The sequence below is a fragment of the Macaca thibetana genome, chromosome 2, assembly GCF_024542745.1.
Source record: "Macaca thibetana thibetana isolate TM-01 chromosome 2, ASM2454274v1, whole genome shotgun sequence".
NCBI classification, from domain to species: Eukaryota; Metazoa; Chordata; class Mammalia; order Primates; family Cercopithecidae; genus Macaca; species Macaca thibetana.
Genome location: NC_065579.1, coordinates 90,423,813 through 90,444,174, shown reverse-complemented (window position 1 = coordinate 90,444,174; position 20,362 = coordinate 90,423,813). Strand labels below are relative to the sequence as shown.

At 41.1% G+C, this 20,362-nt stretch overlaps 1 long non-coding RNA gene across 1 annotated transcript in view; it reads left to right on the top strand.

The window, feature by feature from the left end:
* Positions 1-219: 219 nt before the first annotated feature.
* LOC126948465 (uncharacterized) overlaps positions 220-20,362 on the top strand; it is a 36,307-nt gene continuing 16,164 nt past the window's right edge. The window contains exons 1-3 of the long non-coding RNA XR_007723463.1: positions 220-783; positions 1,600-1,778; positions 15,946-16,184. This is a non-coding gene — a long non-coding RNA (uncharacterized LOC126948465). The remainder of the gene's footprint in view (positions 784-1,599; positions 1,779-15,945; positions 16,185-20,362) is intronic.

The window sequence follows — 20,362 nt, the reverse complement described above, 5'->3', positions numbered from 1 at the left end:
AGGGCACGAGAAAACTGTCTTCCAGGACTTCCCACCAGTGGAATGGCACTTTTGACAGATTTTCCTTATTTGTCTGTGAAGGGGATTCAGATCATTCAAGATGGACTCAAGTGGTTGCTAAGGCAACAGTGTTACAGTCATCACTGCCATGGAAACCCTTTCTGTGGCATAATATAAATATTTTCCTTTAAGAATGAGAAAGAGAGTTGAGTGGGCGACAAGTTGTTTTCTAATGCTCACGCGCCATGGCCGAAGTCTGCAATGGATGGGAGAAAGGGGAGGACCAAATTAGCTCAGATTCTTTACAGTTCACAGCATCAGCTGTTTTTATTTATTTGTTTTAGATAGCAAAGCCAAAAAAAAGTTGGAAGGGGGCAAAAATGCCAACTAAAATAGTCCATAGTTCTGAAGTAGAGAGAAGTCAGAATTTCCCATTTTCTCTTGTTTCTCTCAGGGATGGTCTGTCTGTAAGACTGGAGCTCCTTGGAAGCAGTGCTGAGGGCATTGTCAAGAGTTTCTGGGGCCTCCTCCTTCTCCTGAAACCTTCTTCAAGGGAGAGTAAAGTTTTAAGAGAGTTCAAGAGTACGAGAGACTTCCAGGGAGTCGTAGTTTTTGTCATGACAAGCATGGACATTTTCTTGCCTCATGCACTGTTTCAAGGTAGAGACCACATATAAAAGGATTCTTACTGTGGCCACCTTGGACATCGTCCCATATCTACAAGGTGTTGTGGCCACGTCGTCGTTGCACCCAGTTTCCTCAGAAGAAATACATGTTGCTTAGGTGGGGAGACAGGACCCATTGACCTGGGAGGTAACTTCCAATGCCAAGATTCTAGAATTTCATGGTTCTTCTCTTAATAGCTTATGATTCTAAGAGTCAATAGTTCTGTATTCAAGGATTCTCTGGTTTTATTATTCTAAGAGCCTGCTTTTAAAAATAGGGTATCAGAGCAAGCCCCGAGGGCAGCAGCTATAGGCAGGTTGGAGAAAATGGTCCCTGTTTTGCCGCTGCTCTGGTCTCTGCATGATCACTCCCAGCGCCCAGAACACCGATGGCAAGGCCCTTGCCTGGCTCTTCTCCAGATGGTTTTCTATTGCAGGAGTTTTGCTGGCAGAGAGCTTATGATGCAACAGGCTTACAGAAGGCACGGCCAGGCTGCAGGGATGACTGGGACCTGAAAACAGCCAGCATCATCAATCTTGAGAGTTTGCTGACTTTCCTGTATTTATTTTCCATGGACTATGAGGAGGAGAATAATAGTGGTTCTCTAATCAAGGGGCATTCACGGAGGAGCCTAACCTGGCAAACTGACCCTGTAGACCTGCTCTGCTCCAGAGAACAGTGGAGGGAGAGGGTGGCTTTGCATGGAAGCTTACGCCATAGCAAGATGAAAAGATTGGCTTGGGAGACTGAGAAGGCTGAGAATTTTTATTCCAGTCTATCTACTAGCTCCCAGGGGATGTGTCTGGGAGAGGTCTCAGTTGTGTAATGCTGGGAGGAGCTTTAGATCCCCTCAGCCCTGGCTTACTGGTCTGCAATGGGAGAATAGCACAATTAACGGAGCAGACAATAACCAAATCTGTTAAATGATTTCAGGTTTAGCAACGAGGCATGTATGCGTATTTAACAATTCTCAGAATGTCAAGGAACCCTCCTCAGAGCAAGAGCTTGAATTTACAAAAGAAACACTACCTCCTTTATCACATAGTAAAATAAAGGACCGTGTCTGCTCCAGGACATGGCTGGTTACAATTTTGTTTTAAAGAAATCACCAGGTGGGTGCATGGATAAGTGATCCTTGATAAGTTCTTTTTTCCTCTCACTGTAAACAGCTTTATTGCTGTTTCAGTTTATATAATTAACACTTGCTCTTTGGAATAATTTACACAGTATAAAAGTGTAGGAAATAACTTAAAAGTTCACCTTCCTACAGGAGCTGAATTTTATGAAATAATTAATTAATTAAAATTTAAAACCATTTAAAATCCCACCACCCCGAGATGATCCCATCAGCCACTTGTTGACAATATTTCGTATATACATAAGTTTTATACATACACATATTTAACATAAATGAGATTGTTTTTATTTTGGGAGATATTTTTAAACATGCAATCTTTTGCTATCTTACTTTCCTGCTTCCCTTCTGCGTGCCTCTTTATCTGCACCAACTCTCCTTCCCATTTCAGGTAACCCCTGAAAACCACCTGGTGTAGAGCCACCTTGTCTAGAAACCAGGGAAGCAGGGAAGAAATAAGAAGAAATATATTCTAGAAATTTCTTCAACTCTTCTGAAACAGATCTAACCCTTTAATTAGCTTAGTCTCCAGTGGTTTTCTGGTTTTCGTTTCTTTGTTTGTTTTCCTTTTGTTTGGATTTTAATTGGGGGTTTGGGTGGCTACTTGGAACCAGGGTGCCATGAGTAATATTGAATCTATGGCCATTAAACGCCCATGGACTCTTGCTCCTATCAGATAGATCCCAAGGAGAGGGACTCATGAAGGGAAGAGTATGTCGATTTTTTCATTCTAAAAGGAAGAGCAAAGTTGATCTCTAAAAGGGGCACTATCACATTTCTACTTATAAAGAAAGACGTTATTTGGGGGAACCTCACCCCAATATCCCCATAACTAATAGCTGTTTTCATTCTCTTCAACTTTTTGCCATTCTGGTGGGGCTAAAGTGATACCTCATAATTTTTAAGTGCTGCATTTCTCTGATTATTGGGGGTGCTGGGCATATTTTTATATATTTATTGGCCACTTTGTATTTCTGTCAATTGTCTGTTTAAAGCTTTTACCTTTTCTTTCCCTATTACCTTTTTTTACTTTTTAATTTGGAATAATTTTAAACTTTCAGAAGATAGCCACATGATATCACTGGGGTCACTAACCTTGATCACTTGGCTAAGGTTCTTCGCCACAAAGTTATTTTCCCCAAGTTCGGGGTTTCTCTTGACTTTCAGCCTCAGCGCCCAGCTCTCCAACCAGATCTAAATATTGCAGCTGACACTCGAGAAATCCCTGCCAGTTATAGACAAAGGCCAGTCATGGACGGGCAATGATCTTGCAAAGTCTGTTGGCTTCTCCACTGATTGTTATATGACAATAATAGTTGTTGACACTTTTTGAGTTCTTACTGTGTGCCATAGGAAGCCTATGGAATCTTTTATTGTTACTCATTGATTTCAAGCAACCTGTCTCAATCCTTAGCAATGTACTTTTTGTCAATAATTAATTTTTAGTCCAAGTAGCAGATGTTCATAACCTGAAAGTCAAATGGCGCTACAGGGCCCATATTGAAAACCCCAAGGCCTTTACTCACGCCTTCCACCACCCCATTCTCCAGTTCTGTTGCCTAGGGCAACTATCCACAAAACTTTTAGCCAGCTCTTCTAGTATTTGCTTCTATTTTTTTTTTCTAATGTTTAACCTATCATTTTTAGCCATTTTCTACTAACCTCCCACCATGGTAGATGAGGACTTAGTTTTCATATGCTAATGCTCCTTCTCATTTTGTCTCTTGCATCTTCCAAACATAATTATTTCACAATGTTTGGTTAAATTGACATCCATATTTCATTCTGGCTATACAAATATATTTTATGGTTGAATCAAGAGGTGGGCTATATTATGCTTTAATTCTTATATGGCCCTTAGTTTTTCCAGGGCTTATAATTTATGTTTCACATTTGCATGCTTTTCTGCAGTGTTATTTTCCCCCCAAATGCTCCATCATCCCTAACTTATTCCAATCTACTGAATTTTCTGTAGGCTTAACCACATCACTTTGATGTATTTTTTCCCCAGAGACTGTTTCTGGTTTAAAGTTCTTTGTCATAGCATCATGTTCTTGTTTTATGATGCAATATAATTTCTTTTTTTTCCTTTTTTTCTTTCTTGAGACAGAGTCTCACTCTGTTGCCCAGGCTGGACTACAGTGGCATGATCTCAACTCACTGCAACCTCAACCTCTGCCTTCCGGGTTCAAGTGATTCTCCTGCCTCAGCCTCCCTAGTAGCTGGGACTACAGGCGCATGCCACCACACCCGGCTAATTTTTTTTGTATTTTTAGTAGAGACAGCGTTTCACCATATTGGCCAGGCTGGTCTTGAACTCCTGACCTTGTTATCCGCCCACCTCGGCCTCCCAAAGTGCTGAGATTACAGGCATGAGCCACCATGCCGGCCACAATATCATTTCTAATGTTCCCTATATTGTCTGTTTCCCCCATATTCCTTTTTCTTTTCTGGATATTTTGTCTCTCCTATGTTGGAAGCTTTCTTTGTATGTTGTATCCTTGGCTATCTATTCATTTTAAGAGAGAGGCACTAAAAGTCTTGTAGGGAGATCTGCAGTGTGTGTATAGAGCTGTCAGCTGATTGGCTTTTCTTTAGGGTTTTCAAACCCTGAGCCATCATTTTCACAGGGACAAACTCAAATATCAGCTTCCTGGCTTTGTGGGATGAAGAGGGGACCTAGGATCCCAACACACTCTATGCAGACCTTCAACCGGTGACTCTTGTTTTCAGACCAACGCCTCATCCCTTTTCTCAGCAGAGCCTCCAAATCCCAAGCCTCTCAGGATTTCTCTGGGTTCCTCTTCATGCCAATATTTTTATGACAGACCCTTAAGTTATACTTTGCTCCTGTCCACTGAGTCAGCAACCACTTCTTCATTTGCTATTTGTCCTCCAAAAACTCATCTAAATGTCTTGTCTGCTGTTGCCCTCCTGTTCTCCTTGTCCTTGTGCCCATTTTTATTCTTTACGATCATCTTGGCAAGGTTTTGGTAGGGCAGAGAAATGAACAACTGTAGTCAATCAGCTTTTTAAAACTGAAACCCATTATATGAGTTCTGAAACATTGAACCTCCCAAAAGAAAGGAAGTAGAGTCTCGATTCCTTTCTTCTAGAAATCTCCTTGCCACCTACAGAAACTTGCCAACTTATTTTTAAGGTAAATCTTCAGTTTCTCTGAACCAAAAGCTATGCATGGATAGACTTTAACAACCTTACCCTCAAAGGCTTTAAAATTGCAGACACAAGATGCAGACGTGGGGACAATTAGGAATCGGTTCAGCATGGTGGGTAATAAAGTGCTGTCTTTTGTGGCATGGGAAAATCTTTGAATTAAAAATCACCCTTTGGTCTTCTCTAAACAGAAGGGCAATGCCTCATTGTAAGTCCTGGTGTGATTTGTCTTCTGACATCAAGGTCAGACTATTTCCCTGGAATGTCCTCAGACAAACTTCTAAAATATCTCACAAAACCTCAAGGCAAGCTCTGGACATTTTTAGGCATATACAGTACCTAGAACATAGCCAGTTCTTAATCAGTTGCTTCATAGCTTGGGATTGAATGACTTTAATGCCTTTCAGAATTTGCCTTCTTCATTAGTAACCAAGGCTATAAATCCAGTTCCTATGTATTTCCTAGTTAAAAGTATGCTACAGTCTAGGAAGCTTCCAATTTGCCTTCTTCACTAGTAACCAAGGCTGTAATCCAGTTCCTGCATATTTCCCAGTTAAAATTATGCTATGGCTTAGAAAGCTTCCAATTCAAAATCTCTTCTGTGGATAACAGGAGTGAAGAATAGGAAGAAAGGGGAGGACAGCTCCTCCCATCACAGGCCCAGAGACTTAGGAAGAACAAATGGTTTGGGGGACCAGGCCCAGGGCCCCACTGCCATGCAGCCTCAGGACACTCTTGGGAGAGAACTGCTTAAGGCTGTAGGTAAGAAGGAAAGGACCTGGGGAGGTGAGGGTCCTGGGTGGGTGGTAACAATTTGTCTCATTGGTTCATGCCTATGGTTGAAAAATACTGCTCTGGGGTGTGCATTGGAATCACCTGGCAAACTTTAAAAAACGATTGATTCCTGGGTCTCAACCCAGATCAATTAAATCAGAATCTCCAGGCAAAAGGCCTAGGCATTCACAGTTTTTTAGAGCTCCCCAACGAATTCTAATGTGCATCCTGGACTGAGAACCCCTGGCCTTGACCTTCGCTTATCACTCACTCATTCAGCAAATATTTACTGAGTGTGTAGCACATGCCAGGCATCTCCCTAGGTGCTGGGGACTGGGCACTGAATTAATCAGACAAAGGTTCCAGCCTTCAGGGAACCAGCCTTCTAGTGCTTCCTCCACAGGGGGTGCCTCAAGGCTTCAGGGCACAGGCTTTAGAAACAGACCCCACCATAACCCACATCCCACCATAGGCAACAGAACCCTGGGCATGTGCCACTCCGAGTCTCCTTCAGTATGTCCATAGCTGACATATGGCTCTTCATACCTGCTTCACAAGGTAGCCACAGAGGGAAGGGAGGTTATGAATGTGAGTCGAGCCTGGCAGGGAGGAAGGAGTGGGGAGAGAGAGGGGAAGGAGCCAGGCACCTTGGAGATGTTGCGGAAAAGGTGCCTGCTCACACACCAAAGAGGGAAGCAATCAGAGCCATTCCAGGGAAAAGCAATCCAACAATTTTTTTTTTTTTTTTTTTTTTTTGAGATGGACTCTCACTCTGTCACCCAGGCTGGAGTGCAATGGCGCAATCTTGGCCCACTGCAACCTCCGCCTCCCAAGTTCAAGAGATTCTCCTGCCTCAGCCTCCCAAGTAGCTGGGACTACAGGCCCCCACCACCGTGCCCCAACTAATTTTTGGATTTTTAGTAGAGACGGGGTTTCACCATGTTGGCCAGGCTAGTCTCAAATTCCTGACCTCAAGTGATCCACCCGCCTCGGCCTCCCAAAGTGCTGGGATTACAGGCGTGAGCCACCGTGCCTGGCCACAATCAAACAAATTTTAAGTAAAATCTGAAAAACTGGGAAGAAAAAAAAAATTAGAAGAGGCTTTTTGAGCAAAGTGCAGGAGAAGGAGGAAACAAATGTAATAACTGCCTCCCTCCTGCCAACTGGTTGACTACAGAAACTTTGCACCTTAACAAAGGTTTCACACCATGCAAGAGCCCAGCTGGAGCAGCAGGGGAGAGAGCCACTGGGAATGAGTCTGAGCAACAACAAATGGTACAAACTTTTGATGAGGCTGGTGAGGAGGGCAGGAGTGGGGAGACAAAGCCCCAGGAAGAACGATTTGGAGGAATCTAAGAGATCATATGTCCCAAACCTCTGTGCCTAAAGGGCCTGCCTGTAGGTCATACAACCGTTAGTACAAAGTCTGGGAAAAGAGGAGTCCCAGGGCTCCCCACTGCTATTCCTCCTCAGCCCACAAATGAGAGCGACAGATCTGGAGAAAGTATTTAATTCCACAAAGCAGGCACAGCCCTGTGATCTGCGTTAATCTGATTTTATCCGCCCTATTCTGGGTCCTCCTGCAGGGGATGGAATCTCAAGGGAAACTCAGGTTTTAATGAGCTGGGCTACCTCTCATTCCAATGACCTGCTGCCCTGGCATCTCCAGAGGCCAGTGGCAAAGGGTGTCCCTCCAGTCTGACTTGTTGGGTCCAGAAAAAAGAGTCCAGATGGTCGCTAAACCACTTTACCATGATTCTTGCAGAAACTGAGGCCCAAGGTTGAGGCCTAGTTGAGAAGAGGGCTCAGAGGCACTTCACTGAGGTCTGAATAAGGAGGGAGTTTTGAGAGTTTTTGTCCATCCTTCCTCTTGTGCAAGGAAAGGACATCTTTCTTTCCTCTGAACAATGTAAGTCTGTTCCTTGTTCTGTTGCCTTTATTCATTAAGGACTATCTGAAGCATGTGTAGAGATTTGATAGGATAGAATATCTAAAGAGGAAATTTCTATGAAAATAAAAAGCAGTACAAAGATGAGTGGTTGGAGCAGACAATAAACCCAGTTTCTGAGTCCAGAGGGCAGCCAAGATTGCTACATGTTGGACTCGAGACATCTTTAGATGGTGGAGCGAGGACGGCACTGGCAAGCTGACGGGTTTCCTTGTTTGCAGTGTGAATGTCTTTGGTGATGGCATAGACGTGAGGGTCACAGTCATGGTTATTTCTCTGTGTAGATGGTGAAAGATGTGGATGAAAGAGTGTAAAACATACCTGACAGCAGAATCCAGTTACAGGTGGATAACAAAACCTTCAAGGCAATAAACAGGACCAGAATCTGATAACCCACAAGGTTGTGCTATTTTTTCACTGAAACGCAAAACGTTCTCTATGATCAGTCCCATTTCTGATTAAAGATAACCAAACTAAGATTATTCTTGCTTGAGAAATAAGTCAAATCTTATTAGATTTGGCCTGATTATTTAGATAAGTGCAATAAGAATGGTAACTGATCACGTAGACCTTTTGAAGTTTTCTTTGTTGGACATCTCTATGACGAATCTCAGATAAGACTTTTAAAATGCTTCTCAAGACCAGACAGCCAAGCCAGGAACTCCCTACCAGATTTTACTGGCAATACCTATAGATTTGGGTTAATTCCTCTTCTTGAGGTCCCCAAAATTTCCTGGGTCTGCTGGGAAGTGGCCTTCCTTGTTCACCTCTATGGCTGCAAACACTGTAAGCCAGGTACCAAGACAAGTCTCCCTCCCTCCTCCCTCCCTTCCTCCCTCCCTCCCTCCCTTCCTCCCTCCTTTCTTTCTTTCTCACTCTCTCTTTCCTCTCTTTCTCTCTTTCTCTCTTTCTTTCTTCTTTCTAGATGGAGTTTTGCTCTTGTTGCCCAGGCTGGAGTGCAATGGCACAATCTCGGCTCACTGCAACCTCCACCTCCCGGGTTCAGGCAATTCTCCTGCCTCAGCCTCCCAAGTAGCTGGGAATTACAGCCATGCACCACCACGCCCAATTAATTTTGTATTTTTGGTAGAGACAGGGTTTCATCATGTTGGTCAGGGTGGTCTCAAACTTCTGACCTCAGGCTATCTGCCTGCCTTGGCCTCCCAAAGTGCTGGGATTATAGGCATGAACCACTGTGCGCGGCCCAAGTCAGGTTTTCCTAAGAGGGTTTTTGTAGGCTCCATATAGTCAGCCTTGATTTCTTAAAACTGTCTGGTCATATCTGAATCTATGTATCATTTTCAAATATAACATTATAGTCAAAGCCTTTGTTATATAACCAATGTGTCCAATTACATCTTATAAAGAGAACATATTCTTTTTATTTTTATTTCATGGGTCCATACTGTGTGTATATATATCTATATTTATGGGGGTACATGAGATGTTTTGATACAGGCATGAAATGCATAATGATCACATCATATAAAATGGAGTATCCATCCTCTCAAGCATTTATCCTTTGTGTCGCAGACAATCCAGTTATGCTGTTTTAGTTATTTTTAAGTGTACAATCAAATTATTATTGCCTATAGTCACCCTGTTGTGCTATCAAATACTAGGTATTCATTCATTCATTCTTTTTTTTCACCCATTAACCATCCCCACCTGCCCCCATCATTCTTGTGCCACCCTTCCCAGCCTCTGATAACCATCCTTGTACTATCTTCATGTGTTCAATTGTTTTTATTATTTATTTATTTATTTATTTATTTATTTATTTATTTTTTGAGACGGAGTCTCACTCTGTTGCTCAGGTTGGAGTTTAGTGGTATGATCTTGGCTAACCGCTACCTCTGCCTCCTGGGTAGAAGTGATTCTCCTGCCTCAGCCTCCTAAGTAGCTGAGATTACAGATGCGCACCACCATGCCTGGCTAATTTTTGTGTTTTAGTAGAGACGGGATTTCACCATGTTGGTCAGGCTGGTCTTGAACTCCTGACCTCAACTGATCTACCCGCATCAGCCTCCCAAAGTGCTGGGATTACAGGCGTGAGCCACTGTGCCCAGCCTGTTTTGATTTTCAGATTCCACAAATAAGTAAGAACATGTGACATTTGTCTTTCCGTGCCTGGCATATTTCACTTATGATAATGAGCTCTAGTTCCATCTATGTTGTTGCAAATGACAGGGTCTCATTCTTTTTAATGGATAAATAATACTCCATTGTGTATATGTACCACAGTTCCTTTATCCAATCATCTGTTAATGGATACTTAGGTTGCTTCTAAATTTTGGCTATTGTGAATAGTGCTGCAACAAACACGGGGGTGCAGATATCTCTTTGATAGACTGATTTCCTTTCTTTTGGGTATATACCCAGCAGTAGGATTGCTGGATCATATAGTAGCTCTCTTTTGAGTTTTCTGAGGAGCCTCTGAACTGTTCAAGGAGAGCAGACTCTGACTGCATCTCTGCAAATAATTATATTACCATGAAAATAAGAATACTCAATATGACTTTCCAAATTCTGGAAAGTCTAGGCAGGAATAAAAGGTAAATATTTCGTTCTGTTTACAAAAGCATACTCTGTTAATGAGTTACAGACAGCTTCAGAGGAAAGAGAAAGGGCTTCCTTAAATCCAGCAACAGTATTTCAAACAAAAGCCATAACTATTCTTCTTCAGTTTGTTCTGTTTCATGTAATTAATTGTTCTGCTTGATCTTAGTTGTATTGGTCTGCTCAGGCTGCCGTGACAACATGCCACAGACTGGGCAGTATAAGCAAGGGAAACTTCTCACAGTTTGGAGACTGAAAATCCAAGATCACGGTGCCAACATGATTGGCATCTGATGAGGGTTCTCCCCTTGGGCTGCAGATGGCCACCTTCTCACTGTGTGCTCACATGACCTCTTCTTTGTGTAAATGTGGAGAGAGAGAGAGCGACGAGCATGAACTCTCTAGTGTTTCTTTTTTATAAGAACACTAATCTTACTTGATCAGGGCCCCATCCTATGACTCATTTAACCTGAATTACTTTCTTAGAGGCCCCATCTCCAAATACAGCCGTGCTGGGGATGAGGACTTCAACGTATGAACTTTGGATATGATACAAACATCAGTCCACAGCACTTAGGTTAGCAGTTTTATGAACCCATAAGCTTCTCCACTAGAGTTCTGGAAGTTCTTACTTAGTCCAGTGCTATGGTCTTAAAGTTATGTGAGCAATGCTATCAGAATCCTGTAGCCCAGAGTACTTGACATAGTCCTTTCCATTGTCTCTGAGACAATTCCTTATTGCTGAAAATGAAGCATGCTGGCCTGTAGCTGGTTGCAAATGCTTTCAGAGAAGAATCAGAGTAAAACAAAAATATCTGTGAATGACAAAAGGCTTAAAATGACCATGGCTAAAGATCTGATGAGAGTTCATAATAAAAAATATGCAAATGACAAGGAAATTCAGTTGTCTCTGTGGCATGCAACATTTTAAATATTGAAATGATGGAATTATGATTGATAACAGTTTTCCAGTACATATTATGAACAGCAAGGACAATGACAGATTTCTATGAACTTCATACAATTTCTGAACTATTTATATTGATAACATTGACCGACACAAATATAACACAGGGAAGGTTAAGCATCTCTTTATGTAACAATGCTTTTCATGCAATTCAATATACCAAATAAACCTAATTATTTTTTAACTTTTCTGTTTTTAGAAAGTGAAAGAACAAATTCTTTGAGATTTTGCAGGGGCCCCCTGAGAAATCTCAAGTTCAGTTTGAGATCAAGATTCCATTTAGGATTTTATTTTGGGAAGGCCAAATTGTCAAAAATATCAAGAGGTTTGAATAGTTAACTAAACAGAACTCTAGGCCACTGTGAAACAATACTTAGTTACCAATTTAACCAAAGCAATAGTAAAAGAATTCAAAAGTAAATATACATAGAAAGACAATTATTTTTTTTTTAAAAAAAAGGCTTAGCTCTTTTACTGAAGCCCATTTTTTAAAAACTTCATAAATCTGTTTGCTCTTACCCAGTTTTGATTGCACAAGATAAGATTTCTTTTCCAATATCTCTTTCTAAAATTTACTTTTACTGAGGTAAAATATACATACATAACTTGCTATATTTACCATCTTAAATGTATAGTTCAGTGGTAATAAGTACATTTATATATGTTTTTAAATATATATATATATATTTTTTTTGCCTTTCACCTCCTCCTTTCCCCTCCCCTTCCCAGCCTCTGATAACCACTGGTCTACTCCCTATCTTCATGAAATACATGTTTTCAGCTCCTACATATGAATGAGAACATGAAATATTTATCTTTCTGTGCTTGGCTTATTTCACCTAACATAATGGCTTATAGTTCCATCTGTGTTGCAAATGACAGGATCTTATTCTTTTTTATGGTTGAATAATATTTCACTGTGTATATATACCACATTTTCTTTGTCCATTCATCCACTGATGGACACTGTGACTGATTACATATTCTGGCTATTGTGAATAGTGCTGCCATAAACATGAGAGTACACATATATCTCTTGGACATAATGATTCCCTTGTTTTTGGTCATATACTCAATAGTGGGATGGCTGGATCATATAGTAATTCTATTTTTAGTTTTATTTAGGAGCCTTTATACTGTTCTCCATTGTGGTTATACTAGGAATTTGTATTCCTACTAACAACGTATGAGGGTTACCATTTTCCATGGAATTATGAGCATCTCCTCATAATATCCTCACTGGCATCTGTTAATTGCCTGTCTTTTTGATACAAGCCATTTTGAGTGGAGTGAGATGATATCTCATTGTTATTTTTATTAGCGTTTCTCTGATGATTAGTGATGTTGAATTGAGCATTTATTTTCATATAGCTGTTGGCTACTTGTATATCTTCTTTTGAAAAATGTCTGTTCACTGCAAAGCAAAGATCACACCACTGCACTCTAGCTTGGGCAACAGAGCACAACTCTGTCTCACCCAAAAAAAAAAAAAAAAAAATGTTTGTTCAGATCTTTTGCCCATTCTTTAATCAGATATTTTGTTTTTCGCTATTGAGTTGTTTGAGCTCCTTATATATTCTGGTTACTAATCCCTTGCAGATGGATAGTTTGCAAATATTTTCTCCCATTTTGTATCTTCCTTTCACTTTGTTGACTGTTTTCCTTTGTTGTGCAGAAGCTTATTAGCTTGATAGAATCGCAGTTGCCTATTTTTGTTTTAGTTCCCTTTGCTTTTGAGGTCTTACACAGGAAATCTCTGCCCTGACCAATGTCCTGGAGCATTTCCCCTGTGTTTTCTTCTAGCAGTTTCATAGTTTCAGGTCTTAGATTTAAGTCTTTAATTCATTTTGATTTGCTCATGTGGTGAGAGATAGGAGTTTACGGTCATGTTTCTGCATATAATTATCCAGTTTTCCCCGTATCATTTGTTGAAAAGACTGTCGTTTCCCTATTGTATGTTCTTGGTGCCTTTGTCAAAGATGACTTGATTTTAAATGTGTGGATTTATATCAGGGTTCTCTGTTCTGTTCCATGGGTCTGCGTGTCTGTTTTTATGCCAGTACCATGCTGTTTTGGTTACTGTGGCTTTGTAGTAAATTTTGATGTCAGGTTCTGTGACACCACCAGCTTTGTTCTTTTTGCTCAGAACTGCTTTGGCTATTTGAGGTATTTTGTAGTTTCATATAAATTTTAGGATTGTTTTTTCTATTTCTGTGAAGCATGTTGTTTTATTTTATTTTTTTAAAAAAAATTTAAAATATTTTTGTGGGTACATAGTAGGTATATAACATTGGTATTTTGATAGGGATTGCATTGAATCTGTAAATTACTTTGAGTATTGTCATTCTAACTATATTAATTTTTCTGATCCATGAATATAAAATATCTTTCTTTTTTGGTGTCTTCTTCCATTTCTTTCATCAGAGTTTTACAGTTTTCCTTATATAGATTTTTCACTTATTTGGTTAAATGGATTCCCAGATATTTTATATTTTTTGTAACTACTGTAAATGGGATGGCTTTCTTGAGTTCTTTTTCAAATTGTTCGTTATTGGGTATATAAATGCTACTGATTTTGGTATTCGCATTTTTGTTTGGTTGTTTTTGAGACACGGTCTCGTTCTGTCACCCAGGCTAGAGTGTAGTGGCACAGTCATGGCTCACTGCAGTCTCGATCTCCTGGGCTCAAGCAACTCTCCCAAACTCAGCCTCTTAAGTAGGCAGGACTATAGGTGCATGCCACCACACATGGTTAATTTTTAAATATTTTTGTAGAGACTTGGTTTTGCTATATTGCCCAGGCTGGTATCAAACTCCTAGGCTCAAGCAATCCACCCACCTTGGCCTCTCAAAGTGCTGGAAGTACAGATGTGAGCCACTGTATTCAGTTTTTATGTTGATTTTGTGTCCTGAAACTTTATGAATTTGTTTATTAGCTTTATCGGTGTTTTAGTGGAGTCTTTCAGTTTTTCTAGGTCTAAGGTTATGTCACCTGCGAACAAGGCTAATTTGACTTCTTTCTTTCCAATTTGGATGCGCTTTGTTTGTTTGTCTTGCCTAATTGCTCTGACCCAATATTCCCTTTACAATTTTTTATATCTATTTCATTTTGTTCTATGTTTTCCTCTTTCTCATTCTGGAACAGCCAGTCATTTCACTTTAAGACAGTTATTTTTATTTTTCCCATAAACATTTTCTTCCTATTTTGCAAATTGTGCTTGCAAGTCATTTCCCTTTACCTTTATTAGTTCTAGTAGTTTTATTTACACATGTTGGTTAAAATTTTTACCCATAAGTAACCTCTTTTTTTGGTAACAGAAAAAACTAGGTTATAGACAATTGTGAGTTGTCCATCATGTACCAACATTCTATAGCAGATCAGCAAATTTTATGAATATACCATCTCACAATTTTTATAGGTATGTACTTCCTTATAGTACAATTGTTTTAATATGGCAAAAGAATATTTATTAACAGACCTAAATATATTTAGCCTCTCTATACCATATAAAAATAAGAAACCAAAAATATATAAAATTAAACCTATTCTTAGCAATAAATTTTCAGTGGTTTATCTGGCTTAGAAATACTCTAGATATTTAATGAATATCAATTACTTAGCATAATTTTAAGGTTGCAAGTTACCAAAAAGATTTCGGAAACCATTTTTAGGCAGTTATTATAAAATATAACTATTGTCCAAAAGTTCATTTATAAAATTTTTATTCTACTCACATGAATTTAATACATGTGATAACTCAGAAGACAGCTGTTTTATTGAATCAACAATTTTAAACCAGTTTTATCTAACAAATACTTCCCAAAGTCACATGAACTTAAAAAAAATTGGGGGTTAGTTCCTATATTTCTGAGAGCTTTATAAATATTTAATTGATATAAGCAATTTGTCCCTAAGCCTATCAGAATAGAGTTTCTTTATAGGGTTTTATAAATTAATTGGGTAATGCCATCAGGAGGTAGGAAAATATCACATATACATAACATACATGTGTTCATATATAAAATACAGATAGATGCAAATGGAGACCTTATAGCTTCCATTCCAAAATTGTAGCCATGAGTCAGGTAAACACAGTAATACAGAACTCACTGGTTTATATGAAAGATTGGCTCTCGTCTTTACAGAACTTTAATTTTTTTATCCAAATTGTGTTTTTGGTGAATGGAACAAGTTGCTACCTGACCAATGTGAGAGCAAAAATATTTTTTACCAATATTATGGAGGACATTTTAAAGATAATGTAGTTGCTTTTGGAGGCGCTTGAGTCCCATAGAGTCTCCAATGGGGCTCCAGTGAGTGTAGGTAGTTGAGAGCCTGGAGTGGGAAGGGAAAAGTCTGGAAGGGCTGAACAAAAATATGGAGGAGGTGGGAGTTTAAAGGAGGACATATCAAAAATGGAAGGAGGAATGAAAGCAAAAGGAAGAGAGAGGTCTTAGAGATGCCACTTTAGGGAAGTCCCAAACTGTCCTTAGTAAAATCATATCAATGAGAAGGGAAGCAGACAGAGTTAATGCCTAAACGGGGGAGCACATAGTCAGTAGGGGTTTCGGAAGGAGGTTGGGGTGAGGTTCAGCCAACTGAGAAGCTCCCATGTTCATAACTCATGATACCTCACAAGCAATGGAGCCTGGCACTCTAATCCCAGCTCTACGTCTTAAAACAGAAAAGCCTGGGAATCTAACTCAGCCTCTTTCTTACAGAAAAACCTGAAATTCCAACCCAGCCTTTTGTTTGCCTGGGATTATAGCCCAGTTCTTACAAGCAGAGAAGCCTAGAACACTAACCCAGCTTCGAGAGTATACTCAGAATCTCAAGGATCATAATCTGTGCTGCCCATTCTTCAACAGACTGTCATCTGGAGCCCTGGATTGGATCGGGAGTCAGGCTCACCAGTGGAGCCCCAGTCAGTCAGTCAGGAGTGAAGATGAAAGCTTCAAAGGTGGGCATCTGGGGTCCTGGGTGAGAGGCCTGGGGATCCAATGATGACTCTGATCCTGTCTGAGTCGTGACACCATACCTGTTAAAGAAAAAAATTATTCTGATGCTTGTTCAGACTTGAATACAGTCCTGCAAAGAAGACTGTATGCAAGACTATTCCAACAGGTGCATCAGCGGTAGGAGGGACTCAGGAAAGAAGCACACAGAAGGTTGAGCCCAGTTGAGAAGAAGGCTCAGACTGTCAAGGAGATAGTCTTTTTCAGTGCCCGTGCCTTTTAGTGCTTGGGTTGTTTGGATCGCAAAGTCAGATTCTGAAAAACTGCTGACGGGTTTCGTGAAAATAAAATTTAATTTATGCTAAAAAATATTAGTAGGAGACTCACTCTGTCTCCTGCTCATTTTTGTAGTATCTCATATGGAGGCCTGGGGGACCTCAGTGGGTTATAGACTCGGGGATTCTGTCTGCCATCGTTATTGTAAGGGCAGGGAGAACAGTGCTGAGACGCAGAGGCATCAAGTCTTATAGCTGCAAAGATCTTAGTATACTGGTTCTCAAACTTTAATGTACATAGAAATGCTAGGGGCATGTGTCAAAGAAAAGTGCTGAGATATAGAGGCATCAAGTCTTACAGCTGCAAAGACCACAGAGTGGTTCTCAAACTTTAGTGCACATTAGAAATGTCAGGGGTGTGTGTCAATGATGCAAATTCCCAGGCCATATTCAGATCCACCGAATTAGAATTTCTGTGGAGACCAGGAGTCTGCGTTTCAACACCCTCCTGTCAAAATGTTGCCAATGCAAGTAGTCCCTCCAGCAGCACTTTGAAAAACATTCCCTCTCCTTACTCCCACCCTCTTCCTGCATCTTCTCCCCACGATTCATAACCCAGAGTCCCAGAATCTGCGTTGGAACTGGTTCAAAGCAGCCCATGCCTTCGCTGGGCAGCTTTTACGGTCAGAATGTCTCTTCTCCTCTTCCCACGAGGTTAAAAGGTATCTCCCCGCTACTTACTCACTCACACAGCCGACCTTCATAGAGCCTGTCCAACTTGGGCCTTTAAGTGCTCAACACCAAGATCACATCTGTAACCAGTCTTCCCTAGGACCCTTGGTTACAAACAGAGTCCCAGAAATGATTCTAACCCCATTTTACCTGTTCTTCCCCCTTTGTTGAGCATGACTCACACCAGCTCACGAGTAGTCTTCTATCACTCGGGCTTCTACAGGTCTTGCTCCTCTCCTACCTGGCTCCTCCGTGCAAGGCAGGAAGGCCTGTGAGATCAGGATGCTGCCGTACCTGCTGCTGCTGATCTCCACAGTGAAAAGCTGTGGTGGTGCCTCCCAGAGCTGCTGCCCTGAGGGACCAGGCCAACTGGGTCTTTCTGGAGTTCTTAGTGGTCCAGTGCCTGGCTTACTGCTCTTCAGAGCTGTAGGAGACTGTGCCATGCAGTCACCTGAGCCCCCAAGCATCCCTGTAGGCTTCTCCACATTCACAGGGCCCTTGAGAGAAACGGCTCCTTCAGCTTCTGCTTGCAACCTCACTCTGCAAAGGGTTCAGTCAGATGCCCATCCTCAGGACTGGGCCGGGGTCCAGGAATGGGCACTTCTTATTCTCCCAACCCAGTCCCTTGTGAAGCACACACTTCTTTGTGCTTTTTTGTATAGGAAAAACAGAAAATTGATGTAGAGGATTTACCCTACTACTCAGTTATGCATGCCCAGACGTGTTAAGTCCAGCATGGGGCCCCCATCACATGGCTGACCCTGTCCCACAAGCAGGGGTGGCTTCATGGGAATGTAGCCTGTGCCATCACTTAGGCCCACCCTCACAAGGGGCCCTGTGCTTGTTTTAACACTCTGCCGTTGCTGCTGTGAATTTGCTTATCTTATCATTTTTATCTGACTCTTGTGTTTTGTAAATGAAGTCAGATAGGACAGTGTGTGGGAGCAGAGGAGATGCCCGATGGCAATGAGATAGGCTGAGTCCCCCGCCACAGTGGGCAGGGGCACATGCATGCCAAGTGGTTGGCCTGGCAGCCCGCAGCAGGACCCAGGCCGAGATGGAAAATGATGACAGTCCAGCAGTAGCAGAGCAGCAGTGGTGGCCCACACAGCCACGGCCCTGAGAGAGAGGGGGGACTCTGCGCGAGAGTGGTGGCAGGACCACTGGTGGCAGCCACATTGCCTACCTGTCCCCAGAACCCTTCTGTCTTAGTTCAGTAGTGCTGTTCCAGCAAAATAGGTGAAACTGGGTAAATTATGAAGAACAGAAATTTATTTCTTACAGTTCCAGAGACTGGGATGTTCAAGATTAAGAGGCTAGCATTTGGTGTCTAGTGAGGGCCTTCTTGCTTTGTTCTCACATATTGCAGGGGGGTTAAAAGGACAAAAGGGAGGAACACTGTGTCCTCATGGGGAGAAAGAGAGGAAGAGCAAAAGGGCCGAACAGCTCGCTGGAACCTCTTTTATAATGTTGATAATTCCACTCACAGGAGATCTGCCCTCATGCCTTAATCACCTCCTAAAGGCCCCACCTCTAAATACCATTGCATTGGGGGTTAAATTTTAACATACATTTCGAAGGGGACACAAATATTCAAACCCTAGCACCATCCCTGCACCATCAGCACAAATGTTAATGTGGCCTGAATGCCAAGCCAGTTGATGCCAGAGCTCAGACAGTAAACTTTGTCTGTAAATTAATAAAACCATATATATTGCAATAAAGCATCACAAGGAGTTCTTTTGTTGTTGTTGTTGAGACGAGTCTCACTCTATCTCCAGGCTGGAGTGCAGTGGCACAATCTCGGCTCACCGCAACCTCTGCCTCCTGGGTTCAAGGGCTCGCTGCAACCTCTGCCTCCTGGGTTCAAGCAATTCTTCTGCCTCAGCCTCCCGAGTAGCTGGGACTACAGGCACGTGCCACCACACTCAGATAATTTTTGTACTTTTAGTAGAGACGGGGTTTCATCGTGTTAGCCAGGCTGGTCTCAATCTCTTGACCTCTCCCTCCCAAAGTGTTGGGATTACAGGTGTGAGCCACTGCACCCGGCCAGGAGTTATTTAATGAGATTAGACTCTGGTTTTGAAAACTGCTGCAACAGTGCAAAGAAAATATCCACAGCCTTGGAAGAGAAATTAAATTTAAAGATTATTGCATTCAATGGAAAGGAACATAATTTTCATACAAAGTGTTAGGTGAACCAATTTTTAATATAACGAGGACAATTTTATAACTCATTTCCTTTGTAATTGAAGATATGGTGACAGAATGCATAAGCAGGTGTTCTGTATTATATAAAACCATGAAACCACTTTCGGTTTCTTGCAGGACTTTCACAAGTTACAGAAAGTATTAGATGAAAATTTTAAATGCCATTGTATAAAATTACTTTAAAATTAAATTCAGACTATATGAAACTGATTTATATGAAGAGTGAAATCTTTTTAGAAAAATTGTTTCATGAGAATCACCAGCTCTAGATATACTAAAATTTATGTATTTCAAAGTAATTTACCAGAAATTTATCTGATGAATTTGTCTGTTGCCATAGTCTGTAGAAACTCTTAATAGCTCAGTACCAGTTGCATCATCAGACCCTTCTCAAAATTAAAAAGAATCAATTATCAACTTCCAGTCTTGCATTTGCCAAGAGAAACTCACATTGCCTTCAATGATATTAATGGAAAATAAATTGCTAAAAGTATAAATGAGTTTGCAGAAAAACAAGCCAGAAAAATCTTAACAATCATTGGTCATATATTAATAAAGTATTATTATTTATTGTTTTATACAAAATTATGACACTAGGCCAGGCGCGGTGGTGCACGCCTGTAATCCCAGCACTTTGGCAGGCTGAGGTGGGTGGATCACCTGAGGTCAGGAGTTCAAGACCAGCCTGGGCAACATGGTGAAACCCTGCCTCTACTAAAAATACGAAAACTAGCCGGGCGTGATGGCGCACGTCTGTAATCCCAGCTACTCGGGAGGCTGAAGCAGGAGAATATCTTGAACCCAGGAGGCGGAGGTTGCAATGAGCCAAGATCATGTCACTGCACTCCAGCCTGGGAGATAGAGCCAGACTCCATCTCAAAAAATATATAAATAAATAATATAATATAACTATGACTCTAAAAGTTATTTTGTAATCTGTACATTTATGTTGCTATTCATATATT